This window comes from Schistocerca nitens, chromosome 10 (genome assembly GCF_023898315.1).
Source record: "Schistocerca nitens isolate TAMUIC-IGC-003100 chromosome 10, iqSchNite1.1, whole genome shotgun sequence".
Taxonomy (NCBI): domain Eukaryota; kingdom Metazoa; phylum Arthropoda; class Insecta; order Orthoptera; family Acrididae; genus Schistocerca; species Schistocerca nitens.
This window is the reverse complement of record NC_064623.1, coordinates 47160546-47182600: the sequence shown is the minus strand read 5'-3', so window position 1 is coordinate 47182600 and position 22055 is coordinate 47160546. Positions and strand designations below refer to the sequence as shown.

Here is a 22055-nt window from a genome sequence, read left to right as displayed (position 1 = left end):
TTTGACGGTCTACGCAAGGAAACATTTGAAAACGTAAAAAACATATGTTTTGACAGAGCACAGGGAAAACTGTGCGACTCTGAAACTGTTGCATTCATTTGATGCAGTTTATGTGACAAACTCTTATGTTTTCATCACTTTTTTTGGAGTGATTATCACATCCACAAGAAAACCTAAATCGGGCAAGGTAGAAGAATCTTTTTACCCATTCGCCAAGTGTGCAAGTTAGGTGGGTCGACAACATATACCTGTCATGTGACGCACATGCCGTCACCAGTGTCGTAAAGAATATATCAGACGTGTTTTCCTGTGGAGGAATCGGTTGACCTATGACCTTGCGATCAAATGTTTTCGGTTCCTATTGGAGAGGCACGTCCTTTCGTCTACTAATCGCACGGTTTTGCGGTGCGGTCGCAAAAGACAGACACTAAACTTATTACAGTGAACAGAGACGTCAATGAACGAACGGACAGATCATAACTTGGAGAAAATAAAGAAAGTAAAATTTTCACTCGAGGGAGGACGCGAACTAAGGACCTTTCGTTCCGCAGTTGCTCACTCTAACCACGAGACCACGGCGCTCATCAGCTATCATTGTCCTTTATGTTGCCTATCTTGCACATGGACTACTCAGTTTGTATATTTTGCTTATTTTTTCATAGTTACACACAACTTCCTGTTTTCTCGATTGATCTGTGTTCAGTTTTTCAAGGCCTATCCACTGTGTCAATTTATAACTAAATCTGAAGGGGGTGCGATGGGGAGGTTCCCTTGTAAGTTCTAGGGGACTGATGACCTCAGATGTTAAGTCTCATAGTGCTAAGAGCCATTTGAACCAAGCCCAAACCACGGCCATTGCGTTTTCAGTGGTGTCATGCGAGAGCTCATTGGAGGGCAGTGTGGAGGTCTGTTGTGTTTTATGATGAAAGCTGGTTCTGCCTCGTTGTCAACGATGTCGTGTGTTGGATAGGAGTAGGCCAGTTGAGGTCCTGAAACGAACCTGTCTGCGTGCAAGACCCACTGGATCTACTCGTGGAGATATGGTCTGGTGTGCAAATGCGTATGGCAGCAGGAGCACTCCCCCACGGCTGTCCCACACACCCTGACTGCAAATTTGTACGTCAGCCCGGTGATTGGACGTGTTGTTTTGCCATTCATGAACAGGGACTGTTTTCCAGCAGGATAACCCTCGCCCAGGTACCGCTGTAGTACCCAACATGGTCTACACAGTATCGACATGTTGCCTTGGCCGGCTCGTTCACCAGATCTGTCTCCAATCGAGCTCGTATGGGACAAATCGGACGACAGCTCCACTGTTATCCAAATCCACCATTAACCGTCCCTGTATTGACCAACCAAGTGCAACAGGCCTGGAACTCCATCCTACAAACTGACATCCGGCACCTGTACAATTCATGCCCGTGTGCATGTTTGGATGCCAACGGCCTTGCCGCAGTGGTAACACCGGTTCCCGTCAGATCACCGAAGTTAAGCGCTGTCGGGCTGGGCTAGCACTTGGATGGGTGACCATCCGGTCTGCTGAGCGCTGTTGGCCAGCAGGGTGCATTGAGGCAAACTGAGGAGCTACTTGATTGAGAAGCAATGGCTTCGGTCTCGGAAACCGACAAAACGGCCGGGAGACGGTGTGATGACCACATGCCCCTCCATACCCACATCCCGTCACGCCTATGGGCTGAGGATGACACGGCGGCCGGTCGGTACCGTTGGGCCTCCATGGCCTGTTCGGGAGGAGTTTAGTTTTAGTTTATTTTGTGCACGTTTGCATAAAACATTCTGGCGGCCACACTGGTTCGGAGTAGGCATTAAAATCCATGGAGAAGGAATAACAACTTTGGAGTTCGCCGATGACAATGTAATTATGTCAGAGACAGCAAAGAACTTGGAAGAGCAGTTGAACGGAATGGATAGTGTCTTGAAAGGAGGGTATAAGATGAACATCAACAAAAGCAAAACGAGGATAATGCAATGTAGTCGAATTAAGTCGGGTGATTCTGAGGGAATTAGATTAGGAAATGAGACACTTCAAGTAGTAAAAATTTGTTAATATCGAGTATAGATTTAAGTGTCAGGGAGTCGTTTCTGAAAGTATTTGTATTGAGTGTAGCCATGTATGGAAGTGAAACATGGACGATAAATAGATTGGACAAGAAGAGAATAGAAGCTTTCGAAATGTGGTGCTACAGAAGAATGCTGAAGATTAGGTGGGTAGATCATATAACTAATGAGGAAGTATTGAATAGAATTGGAGAGAAGAGAAATTTGTGGCACAACTTGACCAGAAGAAGGGACCGGTTGGTAGGGCATATTCTGAGGCATCAAGGGATCACCAGTTTAGTATTGGAGGGCGGCATGGAGGGTAAAAATCGTAGAGGGAGACCAAGAGATGAATACACTAAATAGATTCAGAAGGATGTAGGCTGCAGTAGGTACTGGGAGATGAAGAAGCTTGCACAGGATGGAGTAGCATGGAGAGCTGCATCAAACCAATCTCAGGACTGAAGACCACAACAACAACAACACCGGTTATTAACATACTAGCATTTTGCACTTGCAACTGCTTATTTCGCTCTTACATTATCCCTTTGTTGTAGTTCTAAGCCTCTCGACAAGAATATAACTTTATGGAATTGATAATTGTTATCAGATACTTGCTACTTGCTCCATTCAGAACAGTGATACCGAAACTATTAGAAACGCAGTTTTTTCGGTAAGGAGTCTGAAAGAGCCCTGTCATCCATTACACGTGTAGGATTACAAAATTCATAAAATAAAATCATTAATTTGACCTTCAACTGCCGGCCGAAGTGGCCATGCGGTTAAAAGGCGCTGCAGTCTGGAACCGCAAGACCGCTACGGTCGCAGGTTCGAATCCTGCCTCGGGCATGGATGTTTGTGATGTCCTTAGGTTAGTTAGGTTTAACTAGTTCTAAGTTCTAGGGGACTAATAACCACAGCAGTTGAGTCCCATAGTGCTCAGAGCCATTTGAACCATTTGACCTTCAACTAGTAATTTTTTTTCCCGAGGAAAGCCAGTTGTTTTTCCAACGACTACACAGGACATCAGCTAAAATGGACTAATCTTAAGACTTTATTGAGAAAATAAGAGGTTGGTGCGTCCAAATGACCTCTGCTATGCAGACAATGGTTAAGTTCGAGATGGTATCAGCAAAACCGGTACGCCAGGATACTGTTCTTTTATGTGCGTTCTAAGGATCATGCCTCCTCAGTCTGAGCTTGAGCCCCGTCTCTGATGACCTTCTGGTCGACGGGATGGTAAACCCTAATCTGCCATCCTTGTTACCGATAGCAACGTTATCACGGGGGTGGGTAAGATCGGTGTTGGGGAGGGGATGGGAGAGGAGGGGCGTCGATTTAGTGGCAATGAGAGGTATTCGTGAAAGCCCCCAGTAGTGACTGTCAACTTGCGAGAACGACGATCTCGAAGCGCATCTGGTGCTATTTGTTGACGCTCTCGATGATGGAGTGCTTGCGAAATGAAGTGTTTGTCGTGGCTCTTATAGCGCACGGCCGTCGTTAAGATAACGTGATTCCTCAGCTGCCTCACACTGTGAAGAGCCTTGGCCTTTATACTTTGTACGGAGCGAGGAAAATTTTCTTCTCCCTCTCTCTTTCTCTACGGATCGTATTGCTTCGCTATAAAGCGTCCACCTGGATGTAGCGGTAGCTTACGGGGCGCCCAGGATCAGAAATCTTGGTTTTGGGCTGCGTCATGATTGAACACTGAAACACGTATAAAACCGCCGTTTCGGCCGTCAGCCAGCGGTCATATTCAGCACGGGTTAATCTGCCCTGAAGAGGATTGCTGCAGCCATTCCTACAGCAGACAAAAAAATGGAATTCTGTAGAACAAACGAAATCCTGTCACTTTTAAAAGAAAGTGTCTGTGACACACCCCGTTTTTTGAATCAATACTGAACTAAAATACTAAATGTTGCTGGTTTCCATATACAACTTTCAGTTTAGAATGGCTACTTTCTCAACAATATGCGAATTGTGATGTGTGTGATGGGGAAGCGGTTATTTTGCATATGTGTGTTTTTGTTGTGCGTCGTGGGTCAGTTCTCTCAGAGCGGTACAGTGTGTGTTGTTGCAAAGTGTTGTGTTTTCTTTTATTACATTTTTTCCCTTTCAGTAAACGGTAAAACAGCAGAAAAATTGATTCCATAAACAATTCAGCTTGCTTCTCGACATAGGCTCCCTCCATGTATGTACACTTTGCTCTAGCGATCCTCCATTTTGTACATCGCATCGGAAAAATAGGTTCTGACAAACTTTGCTGCAAAAACTTTGTTATTTGTTTGCTTATTTATTTCCCAAACTAGTTTCGGCGACAAATATCGCCATCATCAGTGGGCTCTTTAAATCTAAATCATGCAGAAAATAGCATAGTTATACATACACACTATTACATTTTTACTGTTCGTTTTTTGAACTATAGTACTCTGTGGATTCTTTCATACTGCTTTATTTATTGTCGCTGTTTGCGGCATATATTCTGTGCTTCTTCTGTTGCCGTTTTTTCTCGGCGTACATCATGTCGTCTGCAACTGTGTGAGCGGCTGTTAGTAAACAAATACTAAAAAGTTGAAGCTACGTACGTCAGAGTTATATACTTGGGGTTGTGGTAGTGTTGTGGGATCCAGTTTTGGTGTGTACTGGACTGTTACAAGGGAACCTCCCCATCGCACCCCTCTCAGATTTAGTTATAAGTTGGCACAGTGGATAACCACAGCGACTGCATAGAAGCGATGGAAAAAGCAGATGCCTATAAATATCTAGGATACAGACAAAATATAGGAATAGATAGTAGAAATATTAAAGGAGAACTAAAAGAAAAATATAGACAAAGACTAACAAAAATACTGAAAACAGAATTGACAGCAAGAAACAAGACAAAAGCTATAAATACTTATGCTATACCAATATTGACCTACTCATTTGGAGTAGTGAAATGGAGTAACACAGACCTAGAGGCACTCAATACACTTACACGATCACAATGCCACAAATACAGAATACATCACATACATTCAGCAACAGAAAGATTCACATTAAGCAGAAAGGAAGGAGGAAGGGGATTTATCGACATAAAAAAACCTACATTATGGACAGGGAGACAATTTAAGAAAATTCTTTCTAGAACGAGCAGAAACTAGCAAATACACAAAGCTATCACGCATTTAAATACATCGGCTACACCACTGCAATTTCATAACCACCTCTACAACCCTTTCGATCACATAACATCAACAGATACAAAGAAAGTAAATTGGAAAAAGAAAACACTACATGGCAAGCACCCGTATCATCTAACACAGCCACACATCGATCAAGACGCATCCAACACATGGCTAAGAAAAGGCAATATATACAGTGAGACGGAAGGATTCATGATTGCAATACAGGATCAAACAATAAACACCAGATATTACAGCAAGCATACCATTAAAGATCCCAATACCCCAACAGATAAATGCAGACTTTGCAAACAACAAATAGAAACAGTAGATCACATCACAAGCGGATGTACAATACTAGCAAATACAGAATACCCCAGAAGACATGACAATGTAGCAAAAATAATACATCAACAGCTTGCCTTACAACATAAAGTAATAAAACAACACGTACCCACATACAAGTATGCACCACAAAATGTACTGGAGAATGATGAATACAAATTATACTGGAACAGAACCATTATAACAGATAAAACAACACCACATAACAAACCTGACATCACACTCACCAATAAAAAGAAGAAATTAACACAACTAATCGAAATATCCATACCCAATACAACAAATATACAGAAGAAAACAGGAGAAAAAATTGAAAAATACATCCAACTGGCTGAGGAAGTCAAGGACATGTGGCATGAGGATAAAGTTGACATTGTACCAACTATACTATCAACTACAGGAGTGAAATGGTTCAAATGGCTCTGAGCACTATGGGACTTAACATCTGTGGTCATCAGTCCCCTAGAACTTAGAACTACTTAAACCTAACTAACCTAAGGACATCACACACATCCATGTCCGAGGCAGGATACGAACCTGCGACCGTAGCAGTCGCGCAGTTCCGGACTGAGCGCCTAGAACCGCTAGACCACCGCGGCCGGTCAACTACAGGAGTCATACCACACAATATCCACCGGTACATCAACGCAATACAGCTACATGCAAACGTATACATACAACTACAGAAATCTGTAATTATTGATACATGTTCAGTTACCCAAAAGTTCCTAAATGCAATGTAACATATACCGTACAATTAAAAGGAAGTCACGCTTGATCAAGGTCCGCGTCACTTTCCATTTTTAACCAGACATAACGTCTGAGAAAGGAAATAATAATAATAATAATAACAATAATAATTATGATGATGTACAGAGCCGATTTATTCAGTATACGGCTTTCGAGTGTGCGAATCGCAAGCGGGCTGAAATGTGTTTATCGCTGTTGTATATGTCGAGTTGTCCAAACAGGGTCTCGGCCTTGTTACCTGTCCGTCGCGTGCGAGTTTTCCCGGCCCTCGTCTGACACGCCTTTTCGTAATATCACGCAACGTTGAGTGACGTCACCAGGTAAACACGGCCGCCATTAATATTATTACGCCGAAAGCCGCGGTGCGTCGCTGCCGACACTCCAAAGCGATCGCGTGGAAATTATCGCGTTATCGGGTAAACACGGCAATTACGTCGTGGTACAGAAATGTCGTTCTCTGATTGAACAGCTACGTCCTTCGTTTAGAGAAATTGATATACTTTATTGAATGTAGCTATTGTCACGCTCCTACGATACCAAATATGTGATGACTGCCGCTTCTTTTCTAACTTCGTATACCCGTGGCGCACGTCGTTGAGGAAGAATGAAGAGATTTTCAGTCTTTACCCTGGCACATATCGTTTCATTTATTTTTGAAGCACTTTCAGGTGTTTGCAGAGGTGTAACATACGAGACACTGACCGGCCTCCGAAAATAAAAATTCGGGCCCGTAAAAATGTACAACTAACATAATTTTAATTGCAACCGCTACAAGTAGAAATTTAATGGTGTCTGCTGTATAGTCCCATGTAATATAAACAAAGGCATTATTAATACTTGTTTTGCAAATCAAACTGCCTTTTCCTGCTGCTAATTATTTTATTTATCCCATATGCGTTTCGCCTTTTCCTGTTCTAAGACATCATCAGTGGGATCTATAATGATACAGTTTTGTTAGTTATAGATTATCAAACAGTTCACTTCGCGATTTTTTGTAAAAATGTAATTACTTACGATTTGCTGATCTGCGTTTCCTCACATCTGGTCTGGAGGTCGCACTAGCACTTTTATCACTTTTTCACATTCACATCTTTGTATTTTCGCCATCCACACACTGTTCGCCATGTTTCTCACTCTTTTTTGTGGTGGACTATCGTTCTTCTGTCACTCTATACAACTATTTCGACGTACACTTCTTTTCATAACGTAAATATTGTGACTCTATTACGTGTTTCATCGTCTTTGGTATGTTTACCTATTTGTTGCCAACCTAACGAAGCATATGTTCGATATTAACTTCTGTTCATGATGTTTATACCGTGTGTGTGCGTATGAGTGAGACAGAGAGGGGGGGAAATAGAGCCCCGTATGGGATAAATAAAATAATTAGCAGCAGGAAAAGGCAGTTTGATTTGCAAAACAAGTATTTATATGCTTGCTGCGGAGGATGGCCGCCGCGCGGGTTTAGCTGAGCGGTCTAGGCGCTGCAGTCATGGACTGTGTGGCTGGTCCCGGCGGAGGTTCGAGTCCTCCCTCGGGCATGGGTGTGTGTGTTCGTCCTTAGGATAATTTAGATCAAGTAGTGTGTAAGCTTAGGGACTGATGACCTTAGCAGTTAAGTCTGGTAAGATTATACACACATTTTTTTTTTTTTTTTAGATGACCACACAAACAAACTTGTTCAAGGCATTATTCATTCACTATTTGAAAAAAATTGAATAAGATTATTATGAAACTTCCTGGCAGATTAAAACTGTGCGGGCAAGTGCTCTACCATCTGAACTACCGAAGCACGACTCACGCCCGGTCCTCACAGCTTTACTTCTGGTAAGATTATTATGATTGGTTAATGTTATTAAAAATTAAATCCATTATAGCGATTGAAACTTTATCTGCTGTTTCATGTACTTGTACTTTTAAAAACTCTGTGTGTACACCCTGATTTCTAGTGAAGCTGGAGCTCGCAGAGTGTTGATGTTTTCACTGACATCAATCGATATACGTCTTTCGCTTTCGATACTGAGGAGACTTGAGTTCTCCAAGTCTATCATGGCGTTTATGCCACATCCCGGCCCACGTTTATTAAATTTTTGTTGCTGTGTTTTAATGCAAAGATTTGTTACGAGAGGCTCGCAAGTAGATATGATCAGAAACAAGTCAGACTCTTCGACGCTAAATAGTCACGTAGCGTGAGATGGCCGGGCGAGCAAAAGCCTTATCGAACTGGCGCAGAGAGAGAGAGAGAGAGAGAGAGAGAGAGAGAGAGAGAAATTTCGCTGACAACGCCGGGCGCCATGTAGCGAATTTGTTGTTATTTATATTTACATTTTAAATATTGGTTCAAATGGCTCTAAGGATTACGGGACTTAACATCTGAGGTCATCAGTCCCCTAGACTTAGAACTACTTAAACATAACTAATCTAACGACATCACACACATCCATGCCCGAGGCGGGATTCGAACCTGCAGCAGCGCGGTTCCGGACTGAAGTGCCTAGAACCGCTCGGCCACAGTGGACGGCTTTTGAATTTCTCCGGATATTTTTGATCACATAGTGTGTATTACAGCATTTTGAATTGCATGCGGTACGCGAAAAGTTCGGAGGCAATGATTCTTTCTATGGATCCTGTCTTAAAGCAGCATCTGTAAGGCAAAGGTTTGTGCACAGTAACATTCCTGAAGTGGACTGACGTCGTCGGAATCGCAGTCTGAACCCAGTGGAACAGCTTTGAGGTCATTTCGAACGTCAGCTTCGCTGGAGATCCCACCGTCAGATGGGCTGTCATAACTCCAGAGACACTCAGAAATAGCAATATCAGAAAATGGAGTCCACCTTGATGCAAAACACCTTGTTATTCGTTTATTTCTTTATTATCCCAAACTAGTTCAAAATGGCTCTGAGCACTATGGGACTCAACTGCTGAGGTCATTAGACCCCTAGAACTTAGAACTAGTTAAACCTAACTAACCTAAGGACATCACAAACATCCATGCCCGAGGCAGGATTTGAACCTGCGACCGTAGCGGTCTTGCGGTTCCAGACTGCAGCGCCTTTAACCGCACGGCCACTTCGGCCGGCTCCCAAACTAGTTTCGGCGACAAATATCACCATCATCAGTAGGCTTTTTAAATCTATAACATGCAGAAAATAGCATGGTTATACAAACACCGTAGCACGTTATTACATTTTTGCTATTCGTTTTTTAATATAGTTTTCTATGGACACTTTCATACTATATTATTTATTGTATGTTACAGCATGTTTTAAGCAATTATTGTCACTGTCTGCGACATATTTTCTGTGCGCTTTTTGTTTCTGTTGCCGTTTTTTTACTTAGCGACACGCGCGAACAGCATGATGGCGTAATGTTCTGGATCAGAAACATAGTGCGAAAGTTTTGTTTTTCTGTGTATATAAGCAGCCACATACCATCCAACAAACGTGAGTACACGAATAGCTAAGTAACAGCTCAGTACACACTAAATAACTGGTTTCCACAACACTACCACAACCCCAAGTATATGTTGCTGACATACGAATTTCACCTTTTAGTATTTTGTTTACTAACAGCCGCTCACATGCTTGCAGATGACTTGATGTTCGCTAAGTAAAAAAATCGGCAACAGAAACAAAAATCGCACAGAAAATATGTCGCAGACAGTGACAATAATTGCTTAAAATATGCTGTAACATACAATAAATCAGGTAGTATAAAAGTGTTAATAGAAAACTATATTAAAAAACGAATAGTAAAAATGTAATAACGTGTTACTGTGTTTGTACAACCATGCTATTTTCTGCATGTTTTATATTAAAAAAAAAAACCACTGATGATGGTGATATTTGTCGCCGAAACTAGTTTGGGAGAATAAAGAAATAAACGAATAACAAGGTGTTTTGCATCAAGGCGAACTCAATTTTCTGATATTACTGTTTTTCTATACAAACACGGACCAAATGGAAGGGTTCCAAGATAAAATCATTCATTCAGAAATGTCATTGAAAGTGTCCCGAGCAAAGTTCAAGCCGTCATAAAGACGAAGGTTCCACATATCCCATATGAATGTGGTCCAGATACTTTTGCTGAGGTATACAATTGGCGTTTTATAAGTAATGCAGCCCATATTTTTCTCCACAATTTCGGTTGAAAAAGTTTCGAATTTGGTGTGGGATATCGTGGAATACTCCATTTCAGCCCCCACAGTTTCATGAAATTTCGATTGGTGGTGGCGCTGTACGTACGTAATCTTCAAAATGGCATCTGTGACGGATGTACAGTGACTCCACAAAGTATTCGTCCGACCCTGGCGCATAGACTATAATACGCGCAGTCATACAAATATAGCTGCGAAATGAATAATAACTATTTCCTTACATTGCGGCCCCTCCCGCCGGAGGTTCGAGTCCTCCCTCGGGCATGGGTGTGTGTGTGTGTGTGTGTGTGTGTGTGTGTGTGTGTTGTCGTTAGCGTAAGTTAGTCTAACAAGGGGAGGCCGCCAGTTGTGAAATTCAGATTCGATTCATACTGCGCATAATAAAAGCTCATGGCCAGAGGTGTAATGTGGCAAAGCACCAAGATACACTTCTCAGCCGTTGTCGAGAAAATCGACAGTTTAGAAACCGTTGCGGTGAAATACTCTCTACGATTAATAATTTTCTACAGCGTCGTGGCGCAGCGGTAAGCGCTCGGGTTCGTAATCCGAAGGTCGCCGGATCGAATCTCGCGCCATGCAATTTTTTTTTATTATTAGTTTTTTGTAATTCATATATATACTATTAATGAATTGCTTATGCAAGTTGGTGAAGGCGGATCACTCTCCAATTGTACCGCCTCCATTTTTCCGTTTTTTTTAACAGGGTGTACCAAAGCTCTCCCGTCCGCACTGATTTTCGACGATGTTATAAGTTGCGCTAGGGACCGCATCTACCTTCTTTCGAAGTTAGCAGGCAACTACACTGTTATGCGGCGGCTCGTTTCGTTACATTGGTTGATTTGTACACTTGAAAATAAAACGCTCTTTGTGGTCCAGACGTCGATTAATTTGTGACCAAATATATGCTACGTAAAATCACGCCACAATGGACGCCAAACAAGTATTCGTCTAGTAAGCAATATCTGTTGTATTGGACCGCACTGACAAACGCTCCTTTCGCGTTCGTTATGGAGTTGTGTTCCATCCAGCACAGTTAATAATTGTCTCTACGGTCTGAAAGCCGTTGAGTGATATTTATGTAATATGGTTAGAAAACGTTGCGAAACTATAAAGGAAGAGAGAGAAATCTGCGTCAGGTTGTTTCGACAAGGAAAACGTTTTCAAGAAATCTGAGAAACCGTTGGTAGACCTACCACTATAGTGAAGAATATTATATACAGGTTTAATCAGAGCAAAAAGTACGAAAACAACTCAGAAATGGTCGTCCTGAGAGAAACGACAGCTACTTCGAGAAATCATCAAAACCCAGAAGCTGAGCGCTCCACATGTTGCTACTGCTTTTCATCTGCGTACGGGATGGTCTGTTTCAGCACAGACTGTAAGAAATATGCTTCATGAAGCTGGGTGTGGAGGCCGAACAGCCTGTAGAAAGCCGTAGCCCAGTAAAATCAACAGAAGAAAGCGACTTGCATTTGCAATGGAACACATCAGATGGGTTTGATTTCTGGGAAAAGGTTGTATTTACTGACCAGAGTCGATTTGAGCTGTTTAAGTCTAAAGGAAGTGCAAAATGGCTAAGCAGGGATGGCTAGAGGACAAATGTAAGGATGTAGAGGCTTGTCTCACTAGGGGTAAGATAGATACTGCCTACAGGATAATTAAAGAGACCTTTGGAGAGAAGAGAACCACTTGTATGAATATCAAGAGCTCAGATGGCAACCCAGTTCTAAGCAAAGAAGGGAAGGCAGAAAGGTGGAAGGAGTATATAGAGGGTTTATACAAGGGCGATGTACTTGAGGACAATATTATGGAAATGGAAGAGGATGTAGATGAAGATGAAATGGGAGATAAGATACTGCGTGAAGAGTTTGACAGAGCACTGAAAGACCTGAGTCGAAACAAGGCCCCGGGAGTAGACAACATTCCATTAGAACTACTGATGGCCTTGGGAGAGCCAGTCATGACAAAACTCTACCATCTGGTGAGCAGGATTTATGAGACAGGCGAAATACCCACAGACTTCAAAAAGAATATAATAATTCCAATCCCAAAGAAAGCAGGTGTTGACAGATGTGAAAATTACCGAACTATCAGTTTAATAAGTCACAGCTGCAAAATACTAACGCGAATTCTTTACAGACGAATGGAAAAACTGATAGAAGCGGACCTCGGGGAAGATCAGTTTCGATTCCGTAGAAATGTTGGAACACGTGAGGCAATACTAACCTTACGACTTATGTTAGAAGAAAGATTAAGAAAAGGCAAACCTACGTTTCTAGCATTTGTAGACTTAGAGAAAGCTTTTGACAACGTTAACTGGAATACTCTCTTTCAAATTCTGAAGGTGGCAGGGGTAAAATACAGGGAGCGAAAGGCTATTTACAATTTGTACAGAAACCAGATGGCAGTTATAAGAGTCGAGGGGCATGAAAGGGAAGCAGTGGTTGGGAAAGGAGTGAGACAGAGTTGTAGCCTCTCCCCGATGTTATTGAATCCGTATATTGAGCAAGCAGTAAAGGAAGCAAAAGAAAAATTCGGAGTAGGTATTAAAATTCATGGAGAAGAAGTAAAAACCTTGAGGTTCGCCGATGACATAGTAATTCTGTCAGAGACAGCAAAGGACTTGGAAGAGCAGTTGAACGGAATGGACAGTGTCTTGAAAGGAGGATATAAGATGAACATCAACAAAAGCAAAACGAGGATAATGGAATGTAGTCAAATTAAATCGGGTGATGCTGAGGGAATTAGATTACGAAATGAGACACTTAAAGTAGTAAAGGAGTTTTGCTATTTAGGGAGTAAAATAACTGATGATGGTCGAAGTAGAGAGGATATAAAATGTAGACTGGCAATGGCAAGGAAATCGTTTCTGAAGAAGAGAAATTTGTTAACATCGAGTATAGATTTAAGTGTCAGGAAGTCGTTTCTGAAAGTATTTGTATGGAGTGTAGCCATGTATGGAAGTGAAACATGGACGATAAATAGATTGGACAAGAAGAGAATAGAAGCTTTCGAAATGTGGTGCTGCAGAAGAATGCTGAAGATAAGGTGGGTAGATCACGTAACTAATGAGGAGGTATTGAATAGGATTGGGGAGAAGAGAAGTTTGTGGCACAACTTGACTAGAAGAAGGGATCGGTTGGTAGGACATGTTTTGAGGGATCAAGGGATCACAAATTTAGCATTGGAGGGCAGCGTGGAGGGTAAAAATCGTAGAGGGAGACCAAGAGATCAATACACTAGGCAGATTCAGAAGGATGTAGGTAGCAGTAGGTACTGGGAGATGAAGAAGCTTGCACAGGATAGAGTAGCATGGAGAGCTGCATCAAACCAGTCTCAGGACTGAAGACCACAACAACAACAACAAGTCTAAAGGGCGCGTAACAGTGTGGAGAGAGAGAATTGTGAATTCGAAGGGAGAAATATAACAGACTCGGTGAAACATGGAGGAGATTCAGTACTTGTCTGGTGGTGCATGAGTACAAATGGTGTGGAGGTTTGTGTTTTATTGATGGCATTATGGATCACAAGATCTACGTAAATATCCTAAAAATACATCTGTCCAATAGTGTGAATCATATTGGTCTTAATGGGGATTATATTTTCACACAAGATAATTATCCAAAACATACGGCTCTAGGTACAAAGCTGTGGCTGTTCTACACCACCACAATTCTCAGACATTAATCTTATCGAGAACTTGTAGCATTTACTCGACAGAAACATCAGGAATCGTCAGATATCCAGTAGAAATGATCTACAGATCGTGTAAAAGTACAGTGCAGACAATAGAAACTCTGGTGAAATCCATGACAAGAAGAATGCAAGCGATTATAAAGAGGAAAGGTGGAGGAGGCCCTACTAAGTACTAACAACGACAGAATCTGTTCAAAGTGTGATTTTTCAGTACTGTAGACGAATACTTATTTCGTTTCTTTCATTGCCTATCTGGACTTCTGAATGCTTAACAATGTTTATTTACATAAAAATCTGTTTTTCTTTATTGTACTCTCATTTTCACTGATCATTAAGGACGTCGTTGTTCCTACTTCATTTCAATCCGCCAGTTTTCCGCCCTTTATACACTCCTGGAAATGGAAAAAAGAACACATTGACACCGGTGTGTCAGACCCACCATACTTGCTCCGGACACTGCGAGAGGGCTGTACAAGCAATGATCACACGCACGGCACAGCGGACACACCAGGAACCGCGGTGTTGGCCGTCGAATGGCGCTAGCTGCGCAGCATTTGTGCACCGCCGCCGTCAGTGTCAGCCAGTTTGCCGTGGCATACGGAGCTCCATCGCAGTCTTTAACACTGGTAGTATGCCGCGACAGCGTGGACGTGAACCGTATGTGCAGTTGACGGACTTTGAGCGAGGGCGTATAGTGGGCATGCGGGAGGCCGGGTGGACGTACCGCCGAATTGCTCAACACGTGGGGCGTGAGGTGTCCACAGTACATCGATGTTGTCGCCAGTGGTCGGCGGAAGGTGCACGTGCCCGTCGACCTGGGACCGGACCGCAGCGACGCACGGATGCACGCCAAGACCGTAGGATCCTACGCAGTGCCGTAGGGGACCGCACCGCCACTTCCCAGCAAATTAGGGACACTGTTGCTCCTGGGGTATCGGCGAGGACCATTCGCAACCGTCTCCATGAAGCTGGGCTACGGTCCCGCACACCGTTAGGCCGTCTTCCGCTCACGCCCCAACATCGTGCAGCCCGCCTCCAGTGGTGTCGCGACAGGCGTGAATGGGGGGACGAATGGAGACGTGTCGTCTTCAGCGATGAGAGTCGCTTCTGCCTTGGTGCCAATGATGGTCGTATGCGTGTTTGGCGCCGTGCAGGTGAGCGCCACAATCAGGACTGCATACGACCGAGGCACACAGGGCCAACACCCGGCATCATGGTGTGGGGAGCGATCTCCTACACTGGCCGTACACCACTGGTGATCGTCGAGGGGACACTGAATAGTGCACGGTACATCCAAACCGTCATCGAACCCATCGTTCTACCATTGCTAGACCGGCAAGGGAACTTGCTGTTCCAACAGGACAATGCACGTCCGCATGTATCCCGTGCCACCCAACGTGCTCTAGAAGGTGTAAGTCAACTACCCTGGCCAGCAAGATATCCGGATCTGTCCCCCATTGAGCATGTTTGGGACTGGATGAAGCGTCGTCTCACGCGGTCTGCACGTCCAGCACGAACGCTGGTCCAACTGAGGCGCCAGGTGGAAATGGCATGGCAAGCCGTTCCACAGGACTACATCCAGCATCTCTACGATCGTCTCCATGGGAGAATAGCAGCCTGCATTGCTGCGAAAGGTGGATATACACTGTAATAGTGCCGACATTGTGCATACTCTGTTGCCTGTGTCTTTGTGCCTGTGGTTCTGTCAGTGTGATCATGTGATGTATCTGACCCCAGGAACGTGTCAATAAAGTTTCCCCTTCCTGGGACAATGAATTCACGGTGTTCTTATTTCAATTTCCAGGAGTGTATATCCTTAAACAGACAATCATGTATTAGACGAATACTTTGTGGAGTAATTGTACATATCAACCAAAGAGCCGTCATTGAGTTCCTTTTGACGGAAAACCAGAGCATCGCAGCTTTTCACAGGCACTTGCAGAATATATACAGAGACCTGGCAGTGAACAAAAGCACGGCGAGTCGTCTGTCATCTCAATAAGGTCGCGCAAATTTGTCCAATCTCCCGCATGCCGGCCGACCGCACACAGTTGTGACTCCTGCATCGTCACACACGCATTCGAGGTGATTGACGGAACACAATCAAACACCTCGCTCTTCAGCTGTTAGTAGTGCTGGCACACTCGTCCACCAGCTGGGAGCTGGGGTGCCCACTGGCTTCCTCATCGCACAACAGAAGAGCGTAAAGAGCAACGAAGGACCATCTGTAGGTCATTGCTGGCTCGTTACAAGGCTGATAGTGGCAGTTTTGTGTCGAACATTGTCACAGGCGATGAAACACGGGCTCATCACTTTGAACCGGAAGCGAAACTGCAGTCCATGGAGTGGCGCTACACCAATTAACCTCCGAAGAAGAAGTTCAAAGCCGTACCCTCCGTCGATAATGTCATGGCGACAGTATCCTCGGACTTTGAAGGGGTTATTCTGTTTGATGCTCTCCCTCATGTTGCAACGATCGTATCTGCAGTGTACTGTGCTACCCTCAGAAAACTGATGAAACGACTTCAGTGTCTTCATCGCCACAAAAATGCAAACGAACTTCTCCATGACACCACAAGGCCTCACACAAGTTTGCTACCCGAGAGGAGCTCAAGAAACTTCATTGGACTGTTCTTTCTCATCCATCCTACAGCCCGGACCTCGCACTTTCCAGCTGTTTCGCCCATTGGAGGATGCACTCTATGGGAAGCAGTACGAGGATAATGGGGAGTTTTTTGACGCAGCGGGACATTGGCTCTGACCTCGACCAGTAGAGTGATACCACGTGGGCATACAGCCCTTCCAGTAAGGTGGAGCAACATTGGACTGTCGTTTCTCATCCACCCTTCAGCCCGGACCTCGCACCTTCCAGCTGTTTCGCCCATTGGAGGATGCACTCCATGGGAAGCAGTACGAGGATAATGGGGAGTTTTTTGACGCAGCGGGACATTGGCTCTGACCTCGACCAGTAGAGTGATACCACGTGGGCATACAGCCCTTCCAGTAAGGTGGAGCAACATTGGACTGTCGTTTCTCATCCACCCTTCAGCCCGGACCTCGCACCTTCCAGCTGTTTCGCCCATTGGAGGATGCACTCCATGGGAAGCAGTACGAGGATAATGGGGAGTTTTTTGACGCAGCGGGACATTGGCTCTGACCTCGACCAGTAGAGTGATACCACGTGGGCATACAGCCCTTCCAGTAAGGTGGAGCAACATTGGACTGTCGTTTCTCATCCACCCTTCAGCCCGGACCTCGCACCTTCCAGCTGTTTCGCCCATTGGAGGATGCACTCCATGGGAAGCAGTACGAGGATAATGGGGAGTTTTTTGACGCAGCGGGACATTGGCTCTGACCTCGACCAGTAGAGTGATACCACGTGGGCATACAGCCCTTCCAGTAAGGTGGAGCAACATTGGACTGTCGTTTCTCATCCACCCTTCAGCCCGGACCTCGCACCTTCCAGCTGTTTCGCCCATTGGAGGATGCACTCCATGGGAAGCAGTACGAGGATAATGGGGAGTTTTTTGACGCAGCGGGACATTGGCTCTGACCTCGACCAGTAGAGTGATACCACGTGGGCATACAGCCCTTCCAGTAAGGTGGAGCAACATTGGACTGTCGTTTCTCATCCACCCTTCAGCCCGGACCTCGCACCTTCCAGCTGTTTCGCCCATTGGAGGATGCACTCCATGGGAAGCAGTACGAGGATAATGGGGAGTTTTTTGACGCAGCGGGACATTGGCTCTGACCTCGACCAGTAGAGTGATACCACGTGGGCATACAGCCCTTCCAGTAAGGTGGAGCAACATTGGACTGTCGTTTCTCATCCACCCTTCAGCCCGGACCTCGCACCTTCCAGCTGTTTCGCCCATTGGAGGATGCACTCCATGGGAAGCAGTACGAGGATAATGGGGAGTTTTTTGACGCAGCGGGACATTGGCTCTGACCTCGACCAGTAGAGTGATACCACACGGGCATACAGCCCTTCCAGTAATGTCGAGCAACGGCGTCACATTGAACGGAGACTATGTTGAGAAAGGAGTGGGGAATAATTCTTTCTTTCTTTCTTTCTTTGTCTGAGGCTTGTCCCGGAGATACGCAGTGTCGGCCATGATTAATCGGATGTGGCATGTTATGTTTAAGGGGTGGCCGGATGCCCTTCCTGCCGCCACCCCGTACCCCCCGGGAAGGAATTAGTGTACACCAACTTTCTGCTACTAGTGTAATCCGTGGAATAGGATTAGTGCGAATGTGTTGCAAATGTCTTCGAGTCGTGTAACTGAGGCGGAACGTCGGGACCAGCCCGGTATTCACCTAGGGGGATGTGGAAAACCGCCTAAATACCATATCCAGGCCGGCCGGCACACCGGCGCTTCGTCGTTAATCCGCCGGGTGAATTGGATCCGGGGCCGGCGCGCCTACCCGAGTCCAGGAAGCAGCGCGTTAGCGCGCTCGGCTACCCTGGCGGGTCAAAGGAGTGGGGTATAATGTGGAACATAAAATCATGAATAAAATCATCCTGGGGTGTGGTAGGAACCTTGGGAGGGCGTCGCGCGGTTTGTGAGTGCAGCTGGCTCGTGCGCCAGCGAGTCAGGCGCACCGACGACCTCTGCAGTTGCGGTCTTTTTCCGCCTCGTCTGCGGCGCGTCTGCCGCCCAGAATAGCTCCGGCCTCCCCCCCTTCCCCCTGCCCCCCTCACTTCCCCTCCTCCGCCCCAATGACTGCATCCGTCGCGAACAGCCGCTGCCGTGACATCACAGACTCCGTCGATACGGACCGCGCTTGACACGCAACGACATGGTCTCACGGTAGATTCCCCGATCCTGTGACACAGTTACTTTGCGGTTATCCTGCAACAGCCAACCACGCCCGCTGCAGCTTCCTCATAGAATTATGCAACCAGTGTACTCGCTTCCGCGAGGTGCACAGGTATATAGGGTGGCGTAAAGAAACGGAGTAATCACAAAAGTAATTATTTCACTACAGATGAATTTGTAATATACAACTTTTTAGATCGGACAAAAGAAGTTTAGAAATAACTTCTCCTTGCCGCTTACAGATTCCGAGCCACACACAGATACGCCTTAAAATTTATGATCGTGAATTTTTTTAATGACTAAGAAAATATTTTTAGCATTTAAAACAAGAAAAGTGGGTTGCACACAATAGATAATAGTAAGGAAGTGCTATTCATACATCAGTTCGTAAGTAGTGTACTAGTAAGGAGGTCAATTATACATGCATCAGTTATGCACTGAATGGGCACTAGTTTCTCGTTTTAAATCTTTCAAGTATTTTCACAGCTGTTAAACATTCAGTCACATATTTTCAAGACTGCCTGTTTGTGGCCAAGAGAATTTGTTTCATACTTCCGAATCCAATTTAAAAACTTGATATATCAAAAATTGATTTTTATTTAACTCTGTATCTACATAATTATTCTGCTAACTCTATATATACATGATTATTCTGCAGTTCACAATTAAGTGCCTGCGAAAGGTTTTATCGACCCACCTTCAAGCTATTTCTCTAGCGTTCCGCTCTGGAACAGCTTGCGGTGAAAACGAACACTTAAATCTTTCCCTGCGAGTTCTGGTCCCTCTTAGTTTATCACAATGGTCGTTCCCCTATGTAGGTACGTGTCAACAATATATTTACGCAGTCGAAGGAGAAATTTGGTGATTGAAATGTCACGAGATAATCCTGCCACAAAGAAAAACAGCTTTGTTTTAAATGATTGCCCCCCCCCCCAATTCGCGTATAATATCCGTGACACTGTCGCGCATATTTCGCGATAATACAAAATGCGCTGCTCTTCTTTGAACTTCTTCGATGTCCTCCGCCAGTCCCATTTGCTGCGGATCCTACCCCGACCAGCAGTACTCCAGAATGGGGCGGTAGTCTGTTTAGTACACCTATTGCATTTTCCAAGTGCTCTGCCAATAAAATTCAATCTTTGCTTTGTTTTCCCCACAATATTACTGTATGATCGTTAGAATTTAAGTTATTAATAACTAAATTCGTAAATGAATGTTTTCTGTTTTTAGTCTCGTGTGTCACAAATCTTTCAATTGATTTGAAACATTGTCATGAAATTACAAAAGAGACATGTGATCCGGTAAATGACTGGTTTATTTCAATTTCTGTTCACCTTACTCAACCAATATATTGCTATCTTCTACATATACCTCGAGAAGAGGTGAAGGTACAAATTAGAGACGTTAGAGCTCACGTTGGAACTAAGCAACAGTTGGCGCGTATCATTCGCGACTGGAACAAGTGTGAAATAGCAGTCGTACCGAAAGTACCCTCCACCATTCACCAGACAAAAAACCGCTTTATTGTTGCACTGTTACCCAGTTCTGAGCTGTTTGGATGGTTTCAAGTCTCGAGCTCATTGGGAAGTTATTTTAAAATCAATTGCAAAATTTTACTTCTTTCCCGTTTCTCTGCTCAGCGGTGCAGAACACATTCGTCGTGCAGGGCAGCAGAGATGTCAGGCGCTACCAGCCTTTTTCACCCCCACCCCTATTATATACACACATCAAAAAAAGCTTTGCATCAGCCCGGTTCCCAGAACTCCTGAAGATAGACGTTGACTGTGGATATTGCATCACAGACACAGTTTCTTTGACTGTTCAGAGATGTCACTAAACCCGCCCAAAGATGTAAACAACGATGCATGAGCAGCACCTATTAGACGGAGGGGGTCCGACAGTTGATCAGTTCCAGTCATTCCACCAGGATGGAGGTACACAGCTCGTGTTGTCTGTAGTTCAACCATGCCTAGACGGTCAATACCACAGTTCGATCATGTCCGCGTTGTTACTTTGTGCCAGGTAGGGCTCTCAACAAGGGAAGTGTCAAGGCATCTTGGAGTGAACCAAAGCAATGTTGTTCAGACATGGAGGAGATACAGGGAGACAGGAACTGTCGATGACATGCCTCGCTCAGGCCAACTGAGGGCTACCACTGCAGTGGGTGACCGCTACCTATGGATTACTGCTCGGAGAAACCCTGACAGCAACGCACCCACGTTGAATAATGCTTTTCGTGCAGCCACAGGACGTCGAGTTACGACTCAAACTGTGCGCAATAGGCTGTATGATGCGCAACTTCACTCCCAACGTCCATGTCGAGGTCCATCTTCGCAACCACAACACCATGCAGCGCAGTACAGATGGCCCCAACAACATGCCAAATAGACTGCTCAGGATTGGCATCACGTTCTCTTCACCGATGAGTGTCGCATATTCCTTCAACCAGACAATGTTTGGAGACAACCCGGTCAGGCTGAACGCTTTAGACAAACTGTCCAGCGAGTGCAGCAATGTGGAAGTTCCCTGCTGTTCTGGAGTGGCATTATGTGGGGCCGACGTACATCGCTGGTGTTCATGGATTCGCCGTAACGGCTGTACGATACGTGATTGCCGTCCTCCGACCGATAGTGCAACCATATCGGCAGCATATTGGCGAGGCATTCTTCTTCATGGACGACAATTCGCGCCCCCATCGTGTACATCTTGTGAATGACTTCCTTCAGGATAACGACAACGCTCGTCTAGATCGGCCAGCATGTTCTCCAGACATGAACCCTATCGAACATGCCTGTGATAGATTGGAAAGGGCAGTTTATGGACGACGTGACGCACCAACCACTATGAGGGGTGTACGCCGAATCGCCGTTGAGGAGTGGGACAATCTGGACCAACAATGCCTTGATGAACTTGTGTATAATATGCCACGACGAATACAGGCATACATCAATGCAAGAGGACGTCCTACTGGGTATTAGAGGTACCGGCGTGTACAGCAGTCTGGACCACCACCTCTGAAGGTCTAGCTCTGTGGTGGTACAACATGCAATGTGTGGTTTTGATGAGGAA

The 22055-nt window shown here is 44.9% G+C and overlaps 1 protein-coding gene and 1 pseudogene across 1 annotated transcript in view; both read left to right on the top strand.

Moving 5' to 3' along the window:
* Positions 1–22055, top strand: part of LOC126210054 (RAC serine/threonine-protein kinase) — a 708536-nt gene that overhangs the window by 115697 nt on the left and 570784 nt on the right. The gene's annotated exons all lie outside the window — the stretch shown is intronic.
* LOC126210692 (5S ribosomal RNA) lies at positions 1438–1555 on the top strand (annotated as a pseudogene).